Here is a 25846-nt window from a genome sequence, read left to right as displayed (position 1 = left end):
GGATAAATCGAATAGGATGTCGAAGCAAGATCAAGAGCAAATCAAGAAGGTGAAAGCACAAACCAACCTTCCCCGCAAAACTCATGATATTGTTTTAGATACAGAAACAAGGAATACGCACACATATCAAAATCGTTATCTTTGTAATGACAAGATTGCCAAACGCAAATGCGTTTCCAGCTAAGAAATACTCTATTATCACTCATTGTCTTTTCTTTGCATAAGGCTAAGCATTGCCTTTCTTTGCATGAGACTAAGCCCCGTCTCCTTTTCTTGCATGAGGCTACGCATTGCCTCCCTAATTGCATAAGGCTAAGATCTGCCTTTCCTTGCATGAGACTAAGACATGTCTCCTTTTCTTGCACGAGGCTAAGCATTGCCTCCCTAATTGCATAATGCTAAGCATTACCTTTCATTGCATGAGACTAAGCCCTGTCTCCTTTTCTTGCATGAGGCTAAGCATTGCCTCCATAATTGCATAAGGCTAAGCATTGACTTTCTTTGCATGAGACTAAGCATTATCTCCTATTTTGCCTGAGGCTAAGCCCTGCCTCCTCAATTTCATAAGGCTAAGCATTGCCTTCCATTGCATGAGACTAAGCCATGTCTCCTTTTCTTGCATGAGGCTAAGCATTGCCTCCCTAATTGCATAAGGTTAAGCATTGACTTCCATTGCATGAGACTAAGCCCTGTCTCCTTTTCTTGCACGAGGCTAAGCATTGCCTCCCTAGTTGCATAAGGCTAAGCACTTCCTTCCATTGCTTGAGACTAAGCCATGTCTCCTTTTATTGCATGAGGCTAAGCATTGCCTCCCTAATTGCATAAGGCTAAGCTCCACCTTTCCTTGCATGAGACTAAGCCATGTATTCCTTTCTTGCACGAGACTAAACATTGCCTCCCTAATTGCATAAGGCTAAGCTCTGCCTTTCCTTGCATGACACTAAGCCCTGTCTCCCTTTCCTGCATGAGGCTAAGAACTGCATCCCTAATTACATAAGGCTAAGCTTTGCCTTTCCTTGCATAATACCAAATGCTTTGCTATTGAAATCTAGCACTACTTTCAACTTTCTCGGGGCTAAGCTCTGTCTTGTTTCTCTTCGCATATGACCCATCATCATGTCTTTGCATCTCATTCACTGAAACATCGCCATTTTGTCCAAAAGCGTCATAGTCTAAAGGCATCATCCTCATAGCCGGAAGACACCATACCATGGCCTGAGGATCTCTCAATATTGTACATCATTATTCAAAGACGTCATAGTTCAGAGGCACCATTTTCATGGCCCGAGAACATCATTTCATGGCCTGCGAATCCCTTATCACGCGATTCATGGCACAGGACATCATCTCTCAATATTGCACATCATCCTCATCGTCCAAAGACAACTTTCATGGTCCAAAGAGAATTTGCATCATGTTTAAATTCTCGCAATAATCCTATATATACTTGCATGCATTGCTTTTAAGTTTTGCAGGTAATCCAGGAGGTAACCGTTCTTTTAAACGGGAGCAATCTTTGCTCCGGTTTCCGTTTGGTGCTCACATCCTGAAATTATCTCAAATGCAGCCAACCACCGTCTGTTACCCGCTTCCACTTGATAACCATTAAAATGCTCATCCATAACCGTTCTAAGATACATCCATTCACAACCTCATATAAACTCATATGATATTATCCTACCTAAAGGAACACTTTCCGAAGCATACGACCATTCCTGCAACAGCTCCATCGGCTCAATTCACCGCTGGATCCAGAACAACACGCGACCTGATTCCTGTAATAACAGAGATATGTAGGCAACTCAGAAATAAGAGTTCGGCCTCTATTTTACAAATCATCCCATTTGGTCAAAATAGGTCATCATTTCTTTACCCGACAATTCTTTCATCATTCCCGGGTAAAGAGGGGCAGCTGTTGATACCCAATATTTCCCTCATATTTTAAAAAAATATATATATACTTTCAAAATAGCATATTTTCATCATCATTTAGTTTACAAACCCATACAAGCAATTTTCATAATTTTCCATAATGTTTAGAAGCTCTAAATTAATTTCTTGCTGCATTATATTACATAAATATTCAATAATTACCCTTCAAATTATTTTGATGATGCTTTAATCATCCAAACTTATTATTTACACCAACATGTATGTTTTATAATATTCTACTTTATTTTTCTATAACTGCATTTGCATTTTTAGGCTAATTGCACGTTTTTGCAATAATAACCTATATTAATGTATAATTACATTACTTTTGCCAAAATAACTTTTTATATTAATGTTAAGTTATTATTTCCCATCATTTTAGTGCACAAATAATATTTTTTGTTATTTATTAATTATATTTATAAATTATTATTATTATTTTTCTTTTATAAATATTGGGTATTTAAACAACAGCCCATTTTAAAACCAATTTCAGACCAAATAAATGGCACAAAACCCTCAAACATCTAGCCCAAATACCCCAGCCCAAACCAAATGACCCACTAATCCAAACCCTGGTCGGTGACCCATCTTCATGACCCGCCCGTTCCAACTTTTAATCTTGGCCATTAATCTCTCAAGATCAACGACCCTTATTCACCCTTCCCTTTTTAATTAACCCAGCCCCCAAACCCTAACCTATTATCCCCTAACCCACCTCCCTCACACTCTCTCAATCTCCCCTTCTCTCTCTGAAGAACCCTAAACCCCCCTAAATTCTTCTCCTAATCCCACTAAATATGGGATTCGACTACCATTTCTTGCCATATATGACCCCATTTTGGTACTGGTTGTTCTCTTATGGTATTACTTAAGTGCTTGCCTAAACATAGCAAGCAAATCTCTTCTAAAATCGAATCAAAATGGTTGAAATCTCTGATTTTGAACACTATTCTGTCTATATACGTCCTATGATACTATGTGAGTCCGATTTTTTGTTTAGATTCTGTTGATTTACACTAAAAACTAGGGTTTACAGATTTCTCTCTTAAATTGATTTTCAGATTGATTTGCATGTTTATTTTCCTTATTTGTTGCTTAATTTACTCTGTTTCCTTGATTATTGCTCGATGTTTTCACTACTATATAAACCCCTCCCCCATTCCTTTTTGGACAGACTTTGAATCACAAAATTCCCACTAAAAAGCTAAAAATCTTCACTCTGTTGTTCGCTTATTCTCTTGTTCTACTCTGGCTCTTGGCCGGCTGAAATCCAAGGCCATCGGAATTCCTATTTTTTTACCTTCCTTAGGTGCGGGCATTGCCACGGATTCCTCGAAGCCCTTGGGAAATTGATGCATCTAAGGTCCTGGGTTATACTGCTATATTTACGTTCAAAGTGTTGTGGAATCTGTTCTTGCTTGTTTTGTCTACTTGTCAATCAGTAATTGGTGAGTTCTTTAGCCTTTGCAATATTCATTCTCTTGTGTTCATGATTTTCATATTCACATCTCTGAAATTCCATAACCCAATGTGTTTCTAGACTATCTCTATGTGTAACCTTGCTAGTATCGACTCTGTTTGTGATATAAACCTCTCTAGCATCTACTTATGCCTAAACTGCCAGTTCTGAAATGTGTTTATGTTTAACTGGAACAATTTAGACTATTTGAAGTCGTTTATCTTAATATATTGGTACTTTGAGAGTCTACATTGGCCATATGACATCAGTTTGTTTCCTGCCTTGTCTTGGATTTCTATAGTGATTGATTTGTATCTGTGATATGCACCAATCCATGTTAAAAACATCATTCTAGCTATGATTTGCTCCTATGATCATTTTATCACTTAGTATATCCTTGCCCTGCCTAACTCTGGACTCCCTAGCAACTAGTTGGAACCTTTTAGAATACTTCCCAACTTGAGTTTCCCTCATGACATTTGACTCTATTTTGCCTTGTTGCTATGAGTTGGTCTGTTTAACTTCTGGTGTGCAGCATAATTTTACCCTTAGGTTTGAACTTGTTAGGTTAATGTTCTATTGTTTGTCTTACTTGCCTAATGCACCTTTGCTTATTAGTTTGGAATCCCAGAAGTCATAATTCCCCTTTGCTTCCCATAAATATCTTCTGCCCCAATATTCTAAGTTTGGACTTGTGATATCAACCTGTCTTTTAACTTTGTTTACCCTCTTTGCTGATATGTTCATTGTGTGATCACCTCTGCAATGCCTGCTTCTAAAAATTAAGCACTTTTTAAAATTCTACCAAATGATCACTATTTTTCATTCTCATTGGTTATTTACCATAATCTGAACCTATAATTCTTGGTCGACTGAAAGCCAAGGCCACTAAAGCTTTCTCTATTAACCTCCCTAGTGTGAGCACTGCTCGGGGTCTATTTTGAGACCCTTGTGAACTCTGACACACTAGGACATGAGGTTCTTCGGTCACTTTCTTTACTACTCAGCTCTGTCCCTCTTTCTATCTGTTAAATGTGCAAATTAATTTGTGTGAGTGATTAGTTTCTGGATCCTATGATCAAACCATGGCTGTTTGGTTTGGTTTGAGTTCTCCTATGGTTTCTCGGCTAGGTTGAGATCCGTGTGTGCTAAAAGATGGACAAAGAGCTTAGTTGAAGGCCTGGCAGTGCTGAGTATCTCTTTAGGCCTGTCTTGGGCCTACTGTTATTACTTGTACCACTTTGTAATTTATTCATTATTGGGTCTGTAATAATTCTGTAATAATAATTGGGGTAATAGTGAAATTGAAAAGGGGTATCTCCTAATACTTGCATAAAAAGGGTAGAAAGCATGCTCATATGATTTGTGTGATACATTTGCTTTCTGACGTGTTATATTTAAATCCCTTTATGCACTATTAGAGATCATGTCATTAGGTAAATCACACACTCATATAGCTAGTGTACTATCAAAGCATTTGTGCTTTATTTATTCCCATATCTACTGCTATGTGTTGCTTGATAGCATGCCTATAGGAAATAATTGCTAACAACGGTTCTTTAATCCGCACCATGTTTATTAGATACCATGCCTATAGGATTTTAACTAATTAATTCGCTTCGTTCATCTAGACAACATGCCTATAAAAGCTAAAGGTATAAAATCAGTTCCATTCGTCAATTTATAGAGATCATGCCTATAAGACATCACTGCTCGCTTTTCAAAGGTTGTTTCATTACTCATCCATGCAATTATTAGGAAGCATAGGTAATTTTGAGCATTTCCAATAAGTTTCACTATCTGTGCAAACCATTTAGAGATCATGCCTATAGGTCTATTAACTTATAATCTGTAATAAGTGACTTCGCAGCAACATGTATTCAGAACTGGTAATTTAGAAATTATAGGTCTAAAATAGCCTGCATATCTGAATCGGATCATCTAGAAGCGATGTCTATAGGGCTTAACGACTTCAATCTCCCTCAATTCTGAAACTGCCTAATACCCTACATAGAAATCTGTCTGCGTGCCTTTGTTGTCTAATAGCGGAAGCTAACTTGAGCCTTTAATTGTATTTAATTGCAGTCCTATCTGTTTTGCACTGTCGCCTAGTTTTAACATTTTTTGAGCAGCCTAAGTCAAATCTAGAACCACCCAAAATAGAGGTCCAAATGCCTCCTGGACCATAGGTATGGGACGGGTAGTGCACGCATAAAGCACGATTTAGAATCAACTAGTGCGCTTTAGATAATAACTTAAAGTTAGTAATCGGGTAGCAGGAGATGATAGTCTATGCCCGCTGAATAATACGAGTAACACCCCATCTCGAGGGAGTAATGAAGTATTATTTATGTTGCACGGGGTCATCCTTTAGGCTAAAAAACACTTAGCCCTCCCCTCCCCCAGGAACCCCCAATCTTATTCTTGTTTATCTTTGAATCAAGTGTTCGTATTTACTCAAAGTCTTTTAATAAATTTTCCAAAATTCTTGTTTTTCTCTGTCTTCATTTATATGACTAATTCATATAATTCAAGTTCGGCCGAGACCGACAGTTGTGGACCTCAAAGAGTACCTAACTCCTTCTCTGCGAGGTAATTTCGAGCCCTTACCCGATTTTTGGTGATGCAAACTAGTTTAACCCGAGTCATATGCAAATAGGTGCCCTAATGCACCTTAAACTGTTAGGTGGTGACTCTCCTATTTTAATACTTCCTTAAAAGAGTTGTCACATATCGAAAGCTGATTTCGCGAGAAAAGGGGCGCGACAGATGATAAAAATTATCCAATGCCAATGTTATTCAACTAAAAGTAAATTCTCTAGCGATTGGTGGCTTCTCTTTAATGAGGTAATCCCTTTAGTCTTTGCTTCACCTTTTAGAATGATAAAAAAAATGAGGCATTTAATGTTCCCGAAATTTTGTTCAATAAGGCCACTAACATGAAGGTTCTTGCGTTCAAATCATCTACTCATGATGAGATATTTACGTCTGCTAGACCCAAAGTGAAGATAAATCCCATGAAGTCAAGTAATTTGTGAATATCAACATTTTTCATTTTCAGAGGTTTCATGGATAAAAGAAATCATCGATACAAGTCACGATGAGGTTCATATCTATTGATTAATTTTTATTAACGTCAAATTAACTATTTTGGTATTGTTGGTTTTGTACTAAGATTTTAACGTATTTTCAGACCTTATGAAGTAAGTTTTTGTTGCTGATCTTGACATAAAAAGATTAATGCAACAATGTGGAAATTTAATTTTTTAATAAAAGTATTTTTACTAACTTTTGAAAATATTATTGCAATACTTAATGGTTCGTGCTGACCTTTGTAGTTTTACTTGCTTGATTGATGGAATTGTTAGTTGATAGGGAAATAACAATGTGGCTATAAGTTCATAGACTGCTAACTAATTGACGAAATATGTTAGTGAAATTAAGACTAACTATCAACGTACAATTTTGTAACAACCCGGCCGGTCGTTTTGAGAATTTAAGTCCTGTTCGGTGGCATAAGGCCTTGCGCAGCTTCGTATTACGTGTATTGACTTGCGTACATGATTGAATTCAGTTACCGGATGATTCAGAGTCAAATCGAAAGAAGCATGCAAGTTTTGGAAGCATAAGCGGTAAGAGTTGACCGGAATTTACCTTTTGTGTAAACGGGTCCGGAATGGGTTTTGGATGATCGCAACAACTTTGTATGGTTATTTTGGACTTAAGCATGCGCCTGGATTTGGATTTGAAGGTCTGTAGGGTAATTTGGAGCATTTTGGCGAAAGTTGAAAAAATTGAAGTTTTGAAGGTTGAGAGGTTTGACCAAGAGTTGGTTTTGGTGATATCGGGGTCAGAATGCGATTCCGAGAGTTGGATCATCTCCGTTATGTTATTTTGGACTTACCTGCAAAAGTTGACGTCATTCCGGGTTGGTTTGATAGGTTTAGGTGCGATTTGTAATTTTAGCATTGTTTGATGTGGTTTGAGACCTCGAGAGAGTCCATGTTAGGTTATGGAATTTGTTGGTATGCTTGGACGGGGTCCCAGGGGCCCTGGGTGTGTTTCAGACGAGTTTCAGATATTTTTTATAAACCTGCAAATGCGATAGCGAAATATGCGCTTAATCGTCCGCATATGCGGAAGTCCTGGGGAGAGAGTTTATATTCGAGTGTTTTGCCATATTCTCCATTTTTTTAGTTTTAGTCCTCGGTTTTGGGAGCTTATTTGAGGGTTATTCAAGAAAATCGATTGGTTATTTTGGGTAGATTTGAGCCGTCTGAAGGTCATTTCACCTGAGAAGTTCATTTTAGAGTATCGGTCTGTATTCTTTGAGGTAAGCACCTTGCCTACCTTCGTGTGGGGGAACTATCCCTTAGGATTTGATTCTTCTATGCTAATTGTAGTCCTTGTAAGCGAGGTGATGAGTACATGCTCAGACTTATTTGTGAAAAATTGGCCTTTTAGGGTTCTTAGGTCATTGTATTCACTGAATATGCAGTTGTTCTCATTATGATTACGTTTCTTAATTACTAGTTTCACTTCTAGTTTCACTTATTACTATTCTCGCAGGCTTTAGAGTCACCTTTCTATTTTGTATTCACACTGTTTTACCTATTTCTAAATAGTTGTATTTAGAAATTTGTAGCAAACTTTGTAGAGATTTCCATTTCAAAAATTGTTAGATGTTATTTAATTATTATTGTTATTCAGTAAATGTTAGGCTTACCTAGTCCTTAAGACTAGGTTCCATCACGATACCCAACAAAGGAAAAATTGGGTCGTGACAAGTTGGTATCATAGCTCTAGGTTCATAGGAGCTACGAGTCATAAGCTAGTTTAGTAGAGTCTTGCGAATCGGTACAGAGACGTCTGTACTTATCTTCGAGAGGCTACAGAACTATTAGGACAGTTTCACTTCCTTCATTCTTATCGTGCGCGTTCATTGATCTCGAAGTTTGGACTTTTATCATTTGATTCTCTCACAAATGGTGAGGACACAAGCTGCAATTACTGATGACGTTACCCCCAGAGCAGATGTCGCTAAGGGCAGAGGCCGACAAGGAGCACATGCCACAGATAGGGCACCCACCAGATCAGTAGCAGAGGAGCCGCCAGTAGTCTTAGTCCCAGTTTAGGGGGAAGGTACCAGAGGTGCCTGATGTTACCCCTGGACTCCAGGAGACCTTAGCACAGTTCCTAAGCATGTTTGGTACATTGGCTCAAGCGGGGTTGATTCTGGTTGCACCAGCTACTTCACAGACTGGGGGAGGAACCCAGACTCCCGCAACCCACACTACAGAGCAGTGAGTTCATGTTGGTCAGGTTCAAAGTGTCATGGAGACACAACCTCTGGTCCCGATTCAGCCAGTGGTTAAGGCAGCAACATTTGAGGAAGAACAACTTAGACTTGAGTGGTACAAGAATTACTACCCTCCTACCTTCAGTGGATTGGCGACAGATGATGTCCAGGGTTTCCTAGAGGAGTGTCACTGCATTTTTTGTACTATGGGTATTGTGGAGACAAGCAGGGTTGCTTTTGTTACGTTCCATCTCAGGGGAGCGGCTCATCAGTGGTGGCGGGAATATGAGTTGGGTAGCCTGACCGAGTCAACTTCACTTACATGGGTTCTGTTTTAAGAGATGTTCCTGAGAGAGTTTGTACCTCAGTCCCTTTGAGATGCATGACGCGTGGAGTTTGAGTAGCTGTGCCAAGGCACTATGTCAGTGTCAGAGTATGACGTAGATTCATTGAGGGGCTCAGGCATGATATTCGATTCAGCATGGCTCGGGAGTTAGAGTCGAATGATTCATTTTAGCAGGTGATAGGGATCGCTTTTTGAGTGGAGGGCATGTGGGATCAGGAGAGAGAGGACAGGCGGGGACATGAGAGAGAGTACAGGCGGGACCATGAGAGAGAGGACATGCGAGGTCAGGAGGCCTCGTAGACCGGAGATATCCACTGGTCCTCATTTTGGAGGTAGGGTACGGCATAGTAGAGGTTTTGTGGGCAGCCAGTTCATTTTGCACTTCCGGCTTCGCACGGTGTTTTAGGTACTCATGGGTCTCAGAGTACTCGTACCTCACAGTTCCTACAACCACGTCAGTAGAGAGGTTGCTTCGAGTGTGGAGATACCAGCCACAGGGTGAGATATTGTCCTAGACTCCGGACAGATGTGTCACAGTGGGGTATTCAGGAGAGTAGAGGGTGCCCAAGAGGGTGAGGCCCGACCCGTTGATGTGTCTCATATAGTAGGCTGGAGGCCGCTGTGCTAGATGATATCATACATGTATGCTTTTGATTTGTTACAGAGGGGCACCATTAGTATTTTGTTTCGGCTCTGCTTATCGGGGCGAGTTCCCCTATTTGGTTGCTCCACATATGGGTGAGTTCATGACTTACTATTATGTTATGTATTTCCCTCTATTGGGAGATTCTATGAGTGATAGCCATGTCAATCGTTGTTTTAATTCATTATTGAAAGTTACGAGGCTAGAAGTGAATTCTTGTTGTCCATTACGGTAGGTTTTGATATGATTCCTGAGTATTTTGGTTACGATTTGTGATTTGATACTCTACCAGGGTGAGATTTCAGTAAGTGTTGTGATTTGATTGGCAGAATTGAGTTAGTGGAAGATTTCAATTGGTATGATGTGTATTCGGCTTGTGATTTAGAGTTAAGGGCAAGACCCTCGCGATTCCTTGTGATTTGATATGTTTGAGCCGGGCTGCGTGTCGCGGTGTTATATCAGGATGACATCCTTGTTGTTTATTCATATACCTTGATTCTTTCTTTTTAAATTGATTCGTAGCACGGTTCTGATAGAGAGTTGTGCTTGTCGGGCTTGTTTGATATTTCTCTTATGTGTTTCTCTTTTCATATTTATTCCTTTTCATCTGGTGCTTATTCGAGTTTAGTTTACGGGGTGTGTGCCCGCTGGCGTTAGATGTGACTTCCTGATCTGGGTGTATAGTTATGAGATCGTCGTGTTGCTTACATCATTGTCAGCATTGTGAAGGTTTGAAATGGGTTGCTAACGAATATGAGACTAATTATTGGTGTTGGTTTTTATTACGAGCAACTATTATGATCAGAAATATTATCATGGGCCTATGTGTGGTGTGTCACGTTGTGTGGTCATACCTTGCGGGTGTAGGCATGAGTTGCCGAAACTGGTTGAGACTGATACCGGGTATGGATTTAGAATCGGGTCTTTTGGAGATGAATAGAAGGTAAGAAGTTTGAGTCTAAGGCTCACCTGTGTTGGTAGAAAGGATAAATTACAATTGAGATGGTGTTGTCAGGCTTATGTGGATTGGGGTGACGTAGGGTCACCCGCAAGTATATATTGGATGTGTGCCTTCAGTGATTTGATGACTTCGTGGCGATTCTTGGCACGTTCAAGGATGAACATTTGTTTAAGAGGGGGAGGATGTAATGACTCGGTCGATTATTTTGAGAATTATGTCCCATTCGGCGGCATAAGGCCCTGAGCAGCTTCATATTATGTGTATTGACTTGCGTGCGTGGTTGAATTTAGTTACCGGATAATTCAGAGTCAAATCGGAAGAAGGATGCAAGTTTTGGAAGCTTAAGCGATAAGAGTTGACTGAAAATTGACTTTTGTATAAACGACTCAATAATGGTTTTTGGATGATCGCAACTACTTCGTATGGTAATTTTGGACTTAGGCGTGCATCCGGATTTGGATTTGGAGGTCCGTAGGGTAATTTGGAGCATTTCGGCGAAAGTTGGAAAAGTTAAAGTTTTGAAGGGTTAGAGGTTTGACCAAGAGTTGACTTTGGCGATATCAGGGTCGGAATGCGATTTCGAGAGTTGGAACAGCTCTGTTATGTTATTTGGGACTTGCCTACAAAAGTTGACATCATTTCGGGTTGGTTTGATAGGTTTCGGCGCGAGTTTTAGAAGTTGGAAGATTTGAAAGTTCATAAGTTCGATTCATGGTGCGATTTATTGTTACGCCATTGTTTGATGTGATTTGAGATCTCGAGCGAGTCCGTGTTAGTTTATGGAACTTGTTGGTATGCTTGGACGAGGTCCTAGGGGCCCGGGTGTATTTCAGACGAGTTTAAGATGTTTATAATAATTCTGAACAGATCTGGTTCTGGTGTTTTCGCACCTGCGACACTTTGGAGCGCATGTGCATCTTCGCTTCTGCGATCGTTGAGGTCTGGGATCTAGCCCGCTTCTGCGGATGGTGGTAAGTAGGTGTGAAGGCCGCTTCTGCAGTTGAGTGATCGCATCTGCGAAGGAGTCCACTTCTGCGCTCCTGTCATTGCTTCTGTGGCTCAAATGATATTACTAATTGGTATGGCCCGATGAGAGTATACATTTCAGAAGGGGCAATGTGTTTTGATTTATGGGCACTTCACTAGTATTACGACACTCTCCTGGTTGATCGACTGTTGATATTCAATTTTTGCTATGTGGCATGAAAGAATTTTAGAAGTATTTCTCGTGGGATGATCATGTATGAGAGATGTGTTAGACATTCTGGCGGTGAAATTGGGATCAGACATGGTGATTCGTGTGTTCTATGGATTTGTAGACTGTGAGTTCTCAAGAGCAGGTTGTTTCATGGCTGTGGACTGTGAAGTCATGGACGAAGCTAGCTAGACGATAGTATGTGTTATAATTCAGTCATTGTGGGCTTTCGGAGGGTTATTTATCCATGTGTGTGTGCCCGGAGTTAATTTGGGGGTCCATTGGTAGGCCTAATTAGGGTATGTATTCTACACTGAGTCGGATTAGTTGGCTCCATACTGCTATTGTTGAGGGATGTGCCATTCGGTTGTTGTTGAGCTTATTCGTGTTCCGATATGTTCGGTGAGTTACTTTTCTATGCTACGAGGGGTTGTGATTCGTTTGTTTTAGGAACACATGGTGCGGTTCTATTGTGGTCTTATAGCGGAATTTGAGCGATATGAGTAGTTGGGTATTGCATGATTGAGGTTGTATTGGTTATGTTCTTTTGGGTTTTGTGCGGCATTGCGTCAACTGCTTCTCCGTGGTTATAGTAATGCACTTTGGGTACTTGATGTCGAATTTTGTGTGGCTATTGATTTTGAGCATGGTGGCTCGAGGTGTCTCATATGGGCTAGTGTTTGGATGGGGTCGCACATTGCGGTAGAGTTATGTTGAGACATGATCCTTCGTGTTAGTTTTATGTGTTTTGATTGATAGGTTTTTAGCATTGCGTTGGGGTGGTACGCGTCGAGCTTGCGGGGCAGTTCTCTTGCTTGAGTCATTTTCATGATTGTGTACATCTGGAATGTTGCTTATTGGTGCACAGATTGCACGGGTTGTAGCTTTAGATAGTATTGGTGTGGCATGTCAGTAGAGTAGCTAGTATTTGATAAGATGAAGTCGTCAGATCTAGGATGGGTGCAATCAGATTTGATTGTGGTATATTTGGAAGGATAATATCGAAAGTATGCTTAGAAATTTGCTATGGTTCTTGTCGTAGGAGAGGGAGCTCCACGACTGGTGGATCTGATGAATGGTTACGAGTTTTTGCGTGTTTCTTTCATCATCGGTAGTGTACGAAGATTTTAGAATAGAGTCTTGTTTGATATGAGGTTTATTACGGGCATTGGGTTGTTTTGAGCAGCTACTGTGACTAGAAATCATTGCTTCGAGCATTTGAGCTATGTGGTATTTGAGTTTTGAGTATTTGAGTTATGGTTACGTCTTTTGGTACAACTTGTTCAAACTTATATAGTGTGTAGGTTGTGGGATTATGTCCTTATAGAAATTCTGGATGTTGGAAACGGTATTCTAAGGCTTATAGGCTAAGGTTTGAGTAATGATCTTCAGTTATCTGGTGTTGTTGGTCCTATATGGAATAAGGTGATGTGGGATCACTCCCGGGTATGTGCATGGCAAGGTTATACGACGGTTTGATGTCTTTGAGAACAACTCTAGACACGTTCGAGGACGAACGTCTATTTAAGTGGGAGAGGATGTAACGACTCGGCCGGTCGTTTTGAGCCTTTGTACTTCGCTCGGTAGTTTACGGGCGTGAGTAGCTCCGTATGATGTATTTTGACTTGTGTGAATCGTCGGTTTGTTTTTCATGTTATTCGGGACTGATTTGGAAGAATGATTCTCAGCTAGGGAGCTTCAAATTTGAAAGAGTTGACCAAGTTTGACTTTTTAACATTTGACCTCAGATTGCAATTTTGATGGATTTGTTAGCTCCGTTGGGTGATTTTGGACATAGGAGCACGTCCGGATTGTGATTTGGAGGTTCGTAGTTGAATTTGGCTCGGAATGGCAAAAATTGAAATTTTGGAATGTTTCACCGGGAGTGGGCTTTTTCATATCGGGGTCGGATTCCGATTCCGGAAGTTTGAACAAGTCCGTAATGTCAAATGTGACTTGTGTGCAAAATTTGAGGTCAATCGGAAGTGATTTCGAATTGAGGTGTGATTCGTCATTTCTTTGTTGTTATGTGTGTTTTGAGGCCTCGAGTAGGTCTGTGTTATGTTAGGGTACTTGTTGGTATATACGGACGGGGTCCTGAGAGGCTCGGGTGAGTTTTTGAGTTTTGAACATCGAATTGGGGTCGGATTTGAATGAAAAGAGTATGGTTGTACTCGTAATTGAATGGGTTGTTGAATTTTATAAATTTTGTCAGGTTCCGAGGTACGGGCCCGGGTTGGGCTTTTGGCCGATTTTGGGGTTTTGATTCAAGATTTGATCTTTTTGATAGGGATTGGTTCCTTTAGCATTGTTTGATGTATTTGAGTTATTTTTGGTTAGTATTTGAGCCGTTCGGAGGTCGGAACGCGCGAGATGACATTTTAGAGCATCGCTTGGCTTGCTCGGTATCGGAATTGGCTTGGTCGAGGTAAGTTACTCTTCTAATCTTAATTCTGAGGGTATGAAACCCCGAATACGTGTTATGGAATTGGTATTGAGGTGACGCACATTCTAGGTGACGGGCGTGTGGGCGTGAATCATGTGAATTGAGACTCTATTGTTCCCATGGCACTGTATAGTGGCCCTACTTTGTTGATATCCGTGATTTCACCATGTGATAAAGTAGTTAAGCTGTCTATCATGATAGATATCATGTTTAGGCATTATGCTGATACTGTTTGGACCCATAGTGGTTGTCTCTTACTGTCATGTCATTGATTTCATTGATATTTCATTCTCAGTCATATCCATGCATTCATACCATATCTCAGTCTCAGATATTATTTATTGATACATCATTTCATTGTTGTCGGGATAGTTTCATAACCTTGTGAGCTCGTGAGTGAGACTGGAGAGATTGATGACTGAGTGAGGCCGAGGGCCTGAGTGAGAGAGACATTTTAGGATCGGGCTGCACGCCGTAGCATATTATATTGATTATATTTTATATGGATCAGGTTTTGGATCGGGTTGCACGCTGCAACAATATTGGATCGAGTTGCACACCGCAACAATATTGGATCGGGCTGCACGCCGTAACAATATAGCGCTTGGGCTGAAAGAGCCCCTCCAGAGTCTGCACACCCCCAGAGAGCACAGTCGACTATATATATGTGGATCGGGTTGCATGCCGCAACGGGCCTTATTGTCCTATATGGATCGGGCTGCATGCCGCAGCAGGTATTGTACAGTGTTGAATGATTGAGTGTGCTGAGCATTAAGCATAGTGAGAGAGAATTTGAGACAGTGAGATTGAGTACTCTGAGTGTGTCAGTACATGAGCTCATTATTGAGATGCATTGCATTTGACATGCGTACATGAGATACATGCATAGAGATGCATTTTCTTATGCTATCCGGTTTTGGGATATTTATGATTTTACCTGAATATTGACATGTATGCATAGAGAAGTACTTTCCTCATGCTATCTGAAAATGAAATATCTTACTATTTATTGAAAGGAGTTTTGGGAAAAACCACAGTTTTCAAACTTACTCGTAACTTGGATTTTTTTTTTCGGTAAAAGATTTGGGTTTTCACTAAGATACTTGAAAAGAAATGCCTATTTATTTTGGAACTATGAACGAACTGAGCCTTTTATTTCTGAGATACTCTTTTGTTATTGTACTATGCTGTTATGAACTATGGTGGAATATTAGTATTGTACCCGGCCTTTTTGTTATCCCATCGCTACTTTCAACCTAAGGTTAGCTTTGCTACTTATTGAGTACATGGGGTCGGTTGTACTCATGCTACACTTCTGCACCTTGCATGTAGATGTTGGCTACTGATGTTGTTGTGTTCGTTGGGAGCTGGATCTGAAGATGTACCTGCGTGTTGTAGCAGCCTCTTGTTCGTGGTAGCCTTAGATATATAAAACTCTGTTTATGTACTTTTCAAACAGACTATGTATGCATTTCATTTCTGCATTGTAAACTCTATTCTTAAAAGCTCATGATTTGTACTACCAGTTCTTGGGGAAATGTATTAGTTTTATATATCTTCTTTTAATTAATTTCCTTATTAATTTCATTGGAATTAGATTGTTGATAATTGGCTTACCTAGCGGGTTGGGTTAGGTGCCATCATGACTAGTGGATTTGGGATTGTGACATGTAGTAAAGGATCGAATATACAATACCGTGCGAATAAGAGTGGACAGTACAACAAAAATAGAAAGACTCCAAGGGACTGCGACGACCAAGCAACCCTACCTTGAATCCTTGCGATCACACTCTAATCTTTGTCCGAATCCGATATCTCCAATAACTGGCTCTGCACAAAAATGTGCGAAAGTGTAGTATGAGTACACCATAGTCGGTACCCAGTAAGAATCAAGACTAACCTCAGTGGAGTAGTGATGAGGTACAGTCAAGACACTCACTAGTCTAATAACATGTGCAATATAGTATACAAAAATAAGAAAAAATAAATAGCAGTGATAGCAACAATAATCAACAAGTGAGATAACCATCAAGGCAACAAGAACTCCATAAATATTGCTCAAACAGATAATGAACACAAGTACAGCCAATAATCAAGTCCTTCAAAATATACATCTTTTATCAATAAGTTTTTCAATAAAAGACTATAGAATAAAATCATTTCCAATAAATATGTTTCGAATATACTTCCTTCAAATAAATATCTTTCAATTATAATTCTTTCAAATAAATATCTTTTGAATATAATTCTTTCAAATAAATATCTTTCGAATATAATTCTTTCAAATAAATATTTTTCAAATATAATATTTTCAATTATATAGACACCATGTAATGCCTCATTTAACTTTTCTGGTGTGAGAAATATATTCAAATTATCACATCAAATGGCACGGCAAATACCTTCGTGCACTTGTCTCATTCTCGCCCAATATATATATATATATATATATATATATATATATATATATATATATATATATATATATATATATATATATATATATATATATATATATATATATATATATATATATAGAGAGAGAGAGAGAGAGAGAGAGAGAGAGAGAGATCTAATCAATTGGCACGGCAACACCCTTCGTGCATTTATCTCTTTCTCACAGAGCATACATATAGCAGTACCAACTAGGTGGGAAAATTTCAATAACAATAAAAGAAATAAAGTAGGAGGTATACAGGAAGTAACAACAACTACAAGTCACATAGAAAATATAGGTGCACAATAACATCTCAAGATAAAGACATGAATGTATACACAACAAAAAGATATTACAATATAATGTATGTCTCTTGTCCTTGCCTGCACGGAAACACCCTTCATGTCATGAATATATAATAATATAAATAATGGCATGGCATCCCCCGTCGTGCCTTACACTCTCAATTGGCACGACATCACACGTCGTGCTTTACACTCTCAAGTGGCACGACATCACCCTTCATGCTTTACACTCTCCCTCACATGATATTATAATTGAACTGGCATGTCATCACCCTTTGTGCTTTACACTCTCCCTCACATGATATTATAATTGACATGGCACGGCATCACCCTTCGTGCTTTACACCTCTCAAATGGCATGATATCACCCTTCGTGCTTTTCACTCTTCCTTACCAAGCATATGTATATCATTAACAAGAAAGTCAAGAAGCATAAATAACATCAAGAAGAGTATTTAAATGGCAACACAATACAATAATTCATATCACAATTTGTCCACTGACCACAACCAAATTTTAAAGATGTAGCAAAATTAATAAATTTCTCAACAAAGAGCCCAAGGCTACACACAGCGTATGTAAAACCTCAAAAATAACAACAGAGATGGAAAATTAACTCATCATAGGACAACACCTTCTTTAATCCAATTTTTGATAAATATATTAACGCCTCAATTTAAAATTATTAAATTAATTGAAGATGGAAAAAACATGATATGATTATTCACATAAAAATCCAAGTGGCAATCACACCAAATTATCATATAACATACAAACTCGACAAACAAGGAATGAGGCATGACAAATCAAGGATTTACTAAGTTCAACTAATTTTTCAATTTAATATATATGGGTGTCTACGAATTTTAACCGATATAATTTATACATATAAACCAAGTATGTACTTATCACTTCGTGTACATGGTTTTCAATTACACAATTTTCACATAAGACTCAATGCCTATGGGAAAATTCCCCCATACAAGGTTAGGCAAGATACATACCTCGACGAAACTAAGTCAATGCTTTAATTGATCTTCAAGAGTGAAGCCACCTTCCGACGGCTCAAATCTGAAATTCGCCCCTTAACAATACTACGATGATCCACCACACTAAACAAATTTCAATCTACAATAATGCAACACAATTACACCAATACTAGTAAACAAATTTCCAGATTTTTTGTCATTTAGGCATTTTATCAAACATCTAGAGTACATAGAATTTTACTACCTCTAGTAATGGTGTTTCTTCATCCAAAAGTCCCTCCTTCCCACCAACGAGAGATACTAAACCATTCTTTGTCTACAAACAACCTTCTTTAGTACCATTAAAATCATCAATGAACTCACATCCACCCAATTGTTGCTAATTAATTCATTACAAAATCTATACAACACCCAATAATCTAGTTTAAGTATTTATGGCTTCCAAGAACCATCCAATAAATGTTAATACTTATTTCTGGCTCACATACTCATAATAAATCCATACATGTAAGTCTAAGGGTGAAAGATTACCTTTTTGGAAGAAATCTTGCAAAACCCCCCTTTGAGTTTTTGAAGATATTTCTTGGAGATCTAAGTATTTTATGTGTATATTTCATCAATACTAGTGTAGAAATGATGGAATTTTATACCAAGATAATGGGGATTGCTTACCTTGAAGAAGAGAGGAGTTGGTGGTCTTGAGTGAATGGAGAAGAGCACCAAAATTAGTCCAAATGAAGTGGGAAAAATGAACCCCGAAATGGTATCTATAGGCCCAGATATTTGGGTTTCGGATGCTTCCCCGGATGCTATGGCAACACTTCACTGCCAGCCCTTCTTTCGGATGTGGCCTCGTATGCTTCGCATCCGCAGTCTCCTCGGCCAGCCTTTGGTAATTTGGTCATAACTTCTTGTAGAAATATCAAAATGATGAACTGTTTGAAGCGTTAGAAACTAGACTCAACGATCTTTCATTTGATAGGTTTTCATCACATAACTCATTATATATATATATATATATATATATATATATATATATATATATATATGTAGATACTCTTGTCCTAAGTTAGGTCTTGTGCCGAAATATAACAAATCGATCCGGAATGACCTCAATTTTTGCACACAAGTCGTAAATAATATAACGAAGCTATTCAAATTTCCGAATTCGAAGTCCAAGCCCGATACATCACGGTCAACTCCCGATCAACATTATTATTTTTTAAATCTTTCATTTTCCAACTTTTGCCAAAGTGCGTCGAATTGTCCTACGGAATTCCAAATCCAAATCCGGACATACGCCTAAGTCCAAAATTACCATACGAAGCTATTGCCACCATCAAATCTCATTCCGAAGTCATTTTCTCAAAAGTCAAACTTCGGTCAACTCTTTTCATTTAAGCTTCAAAAATAAGGATTGTTCTTCTAATTAAATTCTGAACCTTCCAATAACCAAACTCGACTACACACGTAAGTCATAATACATATTACGAAGTTGCTCAGGACCTTAAGTCGCTGAACAAAACGTTAATTCTTAAAACAATAAGTTGGGTCGTTACACTCTCCCCATCTTAAACATACGTTCGTCCTCGAACGTGCCAAGAATTATTCTGAGGAGATTAAATTACTGAGTGTATTCTTACACACATACTCGCGGGTGATTCTACATCACTGCAAATTTAACATGGGTCCGACAACACCATTTCAGTTGAGATTATTTCTTTTATACATATTTATACACTTTAAAACCAGTTTCTTACACTCCAAATATTTTCAAAAGGCCTGATTTTCATATCAACACATGGTACTAGTCTCAATCAGCTATAGCAACTCGTGCCTACGCACACATAATATGTATTCCCATAATCACATCTCTGGTCATAATAGTTGTTCATAATTAATTCCAGCATCCTCAATCAACCTCATATTAATCAAACTCTCATTTCATTTTTGTTTTCACAATACTGACAGCAAATCGTGAGGCATGAAGACCTCAGAATTATTTACCTGAATTAACGAGTCATATTTAACGCCACCTGGGCACTCACCTCGTAGGCTAAAGCTCAATAATTACAGCACGAATATGGCTAAATATGCACAGAAACACATAAAGGAATTATCAAATAAGCCTAACAGGCATGACTCTCTATTAGTACTATAGTACAAATTAAATTTCACAAAGGGAGAATTTAAACACATGAATTTAACCACAAGGATCTCATCCTGATATAACTTCCACCGCGGCACATAGCCCGGGTTAAACATATCAAACCGCATTAAACCACAAGAATCCCATCCTCAACTCTGAATCACAAGTACTTTGCACATTGTGCCAACTAAAGTTTTATATTTCTTTTGATAAATTATGTGAAACAATTTCACAACACATAATAAACCCCCATACCGGTAGGGCATATAATTCATAAAATTGTAATCAATTATCCCGAAATTACATCAAAACCCATTGTAGTGAGTAACATAAAGTCACTTTTGAACTCATAGCCCTCAATAGTATGCAAAACAACATGATAGACATGGGCTAACACCATCAAATATCCCAACAGGGATAAACACATGAGTGGTGTACAAATTACAAACTCGCCCTATACGGAGCACGATAGGAGGTCTCACATCGATAATCAGAATTGAATCAAAATAAGAATAGTGCTCCTTTTATTATAAATTAAATCATACCTATAACGACATCATCTGGTGTATTGGCCTCAGCGAAATCATAACAATTATATCAACGGGCTGGGCCTCCCCCTTCTTGGGCGCATGTCCTCCACCCCTAACTGACTATGCACGTGGAGTATTAACTGGAATAAATCATGTAGCCTGAGTGTCCTGATGAAATGCACCCATCCCAAGTCTGGGACAATTCTCATAATGTGCCTAGTATCATCACACTCATAACAAATCTTCTGAGGGCGCGACTGCTAGTATTGAGTCTATGCCGGATAACTGAAATAACCATAGTAAGAACCTTGTGCCGATGGTGCACTAAAGGTATTAATCGGAGCACTACGAGTACTCTGAATTGCGGACTGGGCTGACCGACTGCCTGAGCTTCTGTTATGATGAGTCATAGTTGCAGAGTAGAATCCACTAAATCCTCTAGAGTTCAGAGACCTTTTGGCATCCTTAGACTCCCTTTTCTCACTTCGAACATGTTCTAACATCCTGGAAATCTCTATTATTTGCTGAAATGGATATGTCAGTCTGCAACTCTCGAGTCATGCATATTTTAAAATCTAAATCGAGCCCTTCAATGAATCTGCGGACTCGCCCTCTAACTGTAGGAACCAAGATAGGTGCATGACGGGCTAACTCACTGTACCTGATAATATATTCTGACACTGTCATGGTGCCCTGACACAACCATTCAAACTCTGTGCACCATGCATCCCGAAGAGTCTGGAGAACACACTCTTCCAAATATATCTCTGAAAATTGAGCCCGGGTTGATGGCATTGCACAAGCTGGTCTACCTTATTCCTAAACTTGCCACCACTGATACGCTGCTCCTAACATCTGAAATATAGTAAAGGCAACTATACTCACTTCCACAATTCCAATGGTGCGGTTAATACTGTGACACTTTTCTAGAAATTCCTGGGCATCCTCGGTAGTTGTGCCACTATAGTAGATGGATTATACTTCTTAAACCTCTCAAGTCTCTTTTGTTCTTCTTCTGATACCTCTGGCCTGATCTCAGGCTGAACCAAAATAACAGGTTGTACCGGCACCACACCCGGAACTGACCAATGTGAACCTACTGCTCTGAAGTATAGGCGGTAGGAGTCTGAGCTCCTCCCCCAAACTGTGAAATATTTGGTGCAACGGAGATCATTCCTGCCCGAGTTAATGAACCAAACATGTTCAGGAACTGTGCTAAAGTCTCCTGAAGTCTGGGAGTAACAACAGGTGTCTCTAGTACTTGTTCCCCAACTGGAGCTACTGGCGGCTCTTGAACTGCTACTCTGACAGGTGCTTTAACTGTGGCACGTGCCATTCCTCGGCATCTACCTCGGCCCCGGCCTCTTGCAACCCTAGCATAATGCACAGGTGTTTTCTCAGCTAACCCGGTAGCACGTCTCCTCACCATTCGTGATAGAATAGAGGTACAAAGACTCAAACTCAAAAATCAACAAATTACTCATGATATGATTGAAAGAAATGGGAATATTTCCTAACAGTTCTATAGCCTCTCGAAGATAAGTACAGACGTCTTTGTACCGATCCACAAGAGTCTACTAGACTCGTTCATGACTTGTAGAACCTATGAACCTAGAGCTCTGATACCAACTTGTCATGACCTAAAGTCCCACCACATGCGTCGTGATAGAACTTAGTCTCTACGACTAGTTAAGCCAATTAAAATTACATTTTTAGCCATTTTTTTCTACATATATAATTTAATACAAATGTCGAAACTAAGTGATCCCACGGATCGAATATACAATACTGTGCGAATAAGAGTGGACAGTACAATAAAAATGGAAAGACTCAAAGGGACTGCGACGACCAAACATCCCTACCTTGAATCCTTGCGATCACACTCTAATCTTTTGTACGAATTCGATATCTCTAATACCTAGCTCTGCCCAAAAATATGCAGAAGTGTAGTACGAGTACACCACAGTCGGTACCAAGTAAGCATCAAGACTAACCTCAGTGCAGTAGTGACGAGGTACAGTCAAGACACTCACTAGTCTAATAACCTGTGCAACATAGTATACAAAAATAGTAGAAAACAAATAGCAGTGAAAGAAATAATAATCAACTAGTGAGGTAAATAGCAAGGCAACAAGAACTCCATAAATATTGCTCAAACAGATAATGAACACAAGTACAACAAATAATCAAGTCCTTCAAAATATACATCTTTTATCTATAAGTTTTTCAATAAAAGACTCTAGAATATAATACTTTCCAATAATTATGTTTTGAATATACCTCCTTCAAATAAATATCTTTCGAATATAATTCTTTCAAATAAATTATTTTCAAATATAATTCTTTCAATTAAATAGTCACCATTTAACACCTACTTTAACTTTCCTGGTGTGAGAAATATATTCAATTTATCACATCAAATGGCACGGCAATACCTACGTGCACTTGTCTCATTCTCACCCAATATATATATGTATATTAAACATATCATATCAAATGACACGACAATACCTTCGTGCACTTGTCTCATTCTCACCCAATATATATATATATATATATATATATATATATATATATATATATATATATATATATATATATATATATATATATATATACTGTGTGCATTGCCGAGAGGGGGGAGGGGATCAAATCAATTGGCACGACAACACCTTCGTGCATTTATCTCTTTCTCATAGAGCATACATATAACAGTACCTACTAGGTGGGAAAATGACAATAACAATAAAAGAAATAAAGTGGTAGGCACACAGGAAGCAATAACAACTACAAGTCACAGAGAAAACATAGGTGCACAATTACATCTCAAGATAAAGACATGAATGTATACACAACGAAAAGATAATATAATGTATGTCTCTTGTCCTCGCCTGCATAGAAACACCCTTCGTGCCATGAACATATAATAATATAAAAATAACGGCACAACATCACCCTTCGTGTTTTTACTCTCATCCTTACGTGATAATATAATTGAAATGGCACGACATCGCCCTACGTACTTTACACTCTCAATTGGCACGACATCACCCTTCGTGCTATACACTCTCCCTCACATGATATTATAATTGAAATGGCACGGCATCACCCTTCGTGCTTTACACTCTCCCTCACATGATATTATAATTGAAATGGCACGGCATCACCCTTCGTGCTTTACACTTTCAAATGGCACGACATCACCCTTCGTGATTTTCACTCTTCCTTACCAAGCACATGTATATCATTAACAAGCAAGGTAGGAAGCATAAATAACATCGAGAAAATTATTTAAATGACAACACAATACAATAATTCATATCACAATTTGCCCACTAACCACAACCAAATTCCAAAGATGTAGCAAAATCAATAAATTTCTCAACAAAAAGCCCAAGGATCCACACAACGTATATAAAACCTCAAAAATAACAACAGAGATGGAAAAATAACTCAGCATAGGACAACACCTTCTTTAATCCAAATTTTGATAAATATATTAACGCATCAATTTAAACTTATTTAATTAATTGCAAATGAAAAATCCATGATGTGATTATTTTCAAAAAATATCAAATCAACAAACACGAGGAATTTACATAAAAATCCATGTGGCAATCACACCAAATTATCATATACTATACAAACTCGACAAACAAGGAATGAGGCATGATAAATCAAGGATTTACTAAGTTCCAATAATTTTCCAATTTAATACATATGGATGTCTATGAATTTCAACCGTTATAATTTACACATATAAACCAAGTACGTACTCGTCACCTCGCGTACATAGTTTTTAATTACACAATTTTCACATAAGACTCAATGCCTACGGAAAAATTTCTCCACACATGGTTAGGCAAGATACTTACCTCGACGAAACTAAGCCAGTGCTTTAAATATTCTTCGCGAGTGAAGCTACCTTCGGACGGCTAAAATATGAAATTATCCCCTTAATAATATTACAATGGTCCAATACACTAAACAAATTTTAATCTACAATAATGCAACACAATTGCACCACTATTAGTAAACAAATTTCCAGATTATTTTTCATTTAGGCATTTTATCAAACACCTAGAGTACATAGTATTTTACTACCTCTAGTAATGGTGTTTCTTCATCCAAAAATCCCTCCTTCCCACCAACAAGATATACTAAACCATTCTTTGTCTACAAACAACCTTCTTTAGCACCATTAAAATCATCAATGAACTCATATCCACCCAATTATTCCTAATTAATTTATTACAAAATTTGTACAATACCCAATAATCTAGTTTACGTATTTATAGCTTCCAAGTACCATCCAATAAGTGTTAATACCTATGTCTTGATCACATACTCATAATAAATCCATACATGTAAGTCTAAGTGTGAAGGATTACCTTTTTGGATGAAATCTTGCAAAACCCTCCTTTGAGTTCTTGAAAATTTTTCTTGAAGATCTAAGTATTTTGTGTGTAGATTTCATCAATACTAGTGTATAAATGATGGAATTTCATTGCAAGATAATGGGCATTGCTTACCTTGAAGAAAAGAGGATTTGGTGGTCTTGAGTGAGTGGAGAAGAGCTCCAAAGTTCGTCCAAATGAAGTGGAAAAAATGAACCCCGTAATGATATCTATAGGCCCAGATATTTGGGTTTCGGATGCTGCCCCGGATTCTATTGCAATACTTCACTGCCAACTCTTCTTTCGGATGCGGCCTCAGATGATTCGCATCAGCAGTCTCCTCGGCCAGCCTTCGGTAATTTGATCATAACTTCTTATAGAAATATCCAAATGACGAACGGTTTGAAGAGTTAGAAACTAGTCTCGAAGATCTTTCATTTGATAGGTTTTTCATCACATTATATATATATATATATAGATACTCTCGTCCTAAGTTAGGTCTTGTGCCGAAACATAACAAATCGATACGGAATGATCTCAATATTTGCACACAAGTCGTTAATGACTTAACGAAACTATTAAAATTTTCGGAATCGAAGTCTAATCTCAATACATCAAGGTCAACTCCGAGGAAACATTATTGTTTTTCTTAAAATCTTCCATTTTCCAACTTTCGTCAAAATGCATGGAATTATGGACTTCCAAATCCAAATCCGGACATACGATTAAGCCCAAAATCACCATACGAAGCTATT

The 25846-nt window shown here is 38.5% G+C and overlaps 1 protein-coding gene across 1 annotated transcript in view; it reads left to right on the top strand.

The window, feature by feature from the left end:
- LOC138898429 (uncharacterized) overlaps positions 1–25846 on the top strand; it is a 42701-nt gene that overhangs the window by 6493 nt on the left and 10362 nt on the right. The gene's annotated exons all lie outside the window — the stretch shown is intronic.

Source organism: Nicotiana tomentosiformis, chromosome 9 (assembly GCF_000390325.3).
Source record: "Nicotiana tomentosiformis chromosome 9, ASM39032v3, whole genome shotgun sequence".
In the NCBI taxonomy this organism is placed as follows: domain Eukaryota; kingdom Viridiplantae; phylum Streptophyta; class Magnoliopsida; order Solanales; family Solanaceae; genus Nicotiana; species Nicotiana tomentosiformis.
This window is presented reverse-complemented; position numbering and strand designations above follow the sequence as displayed.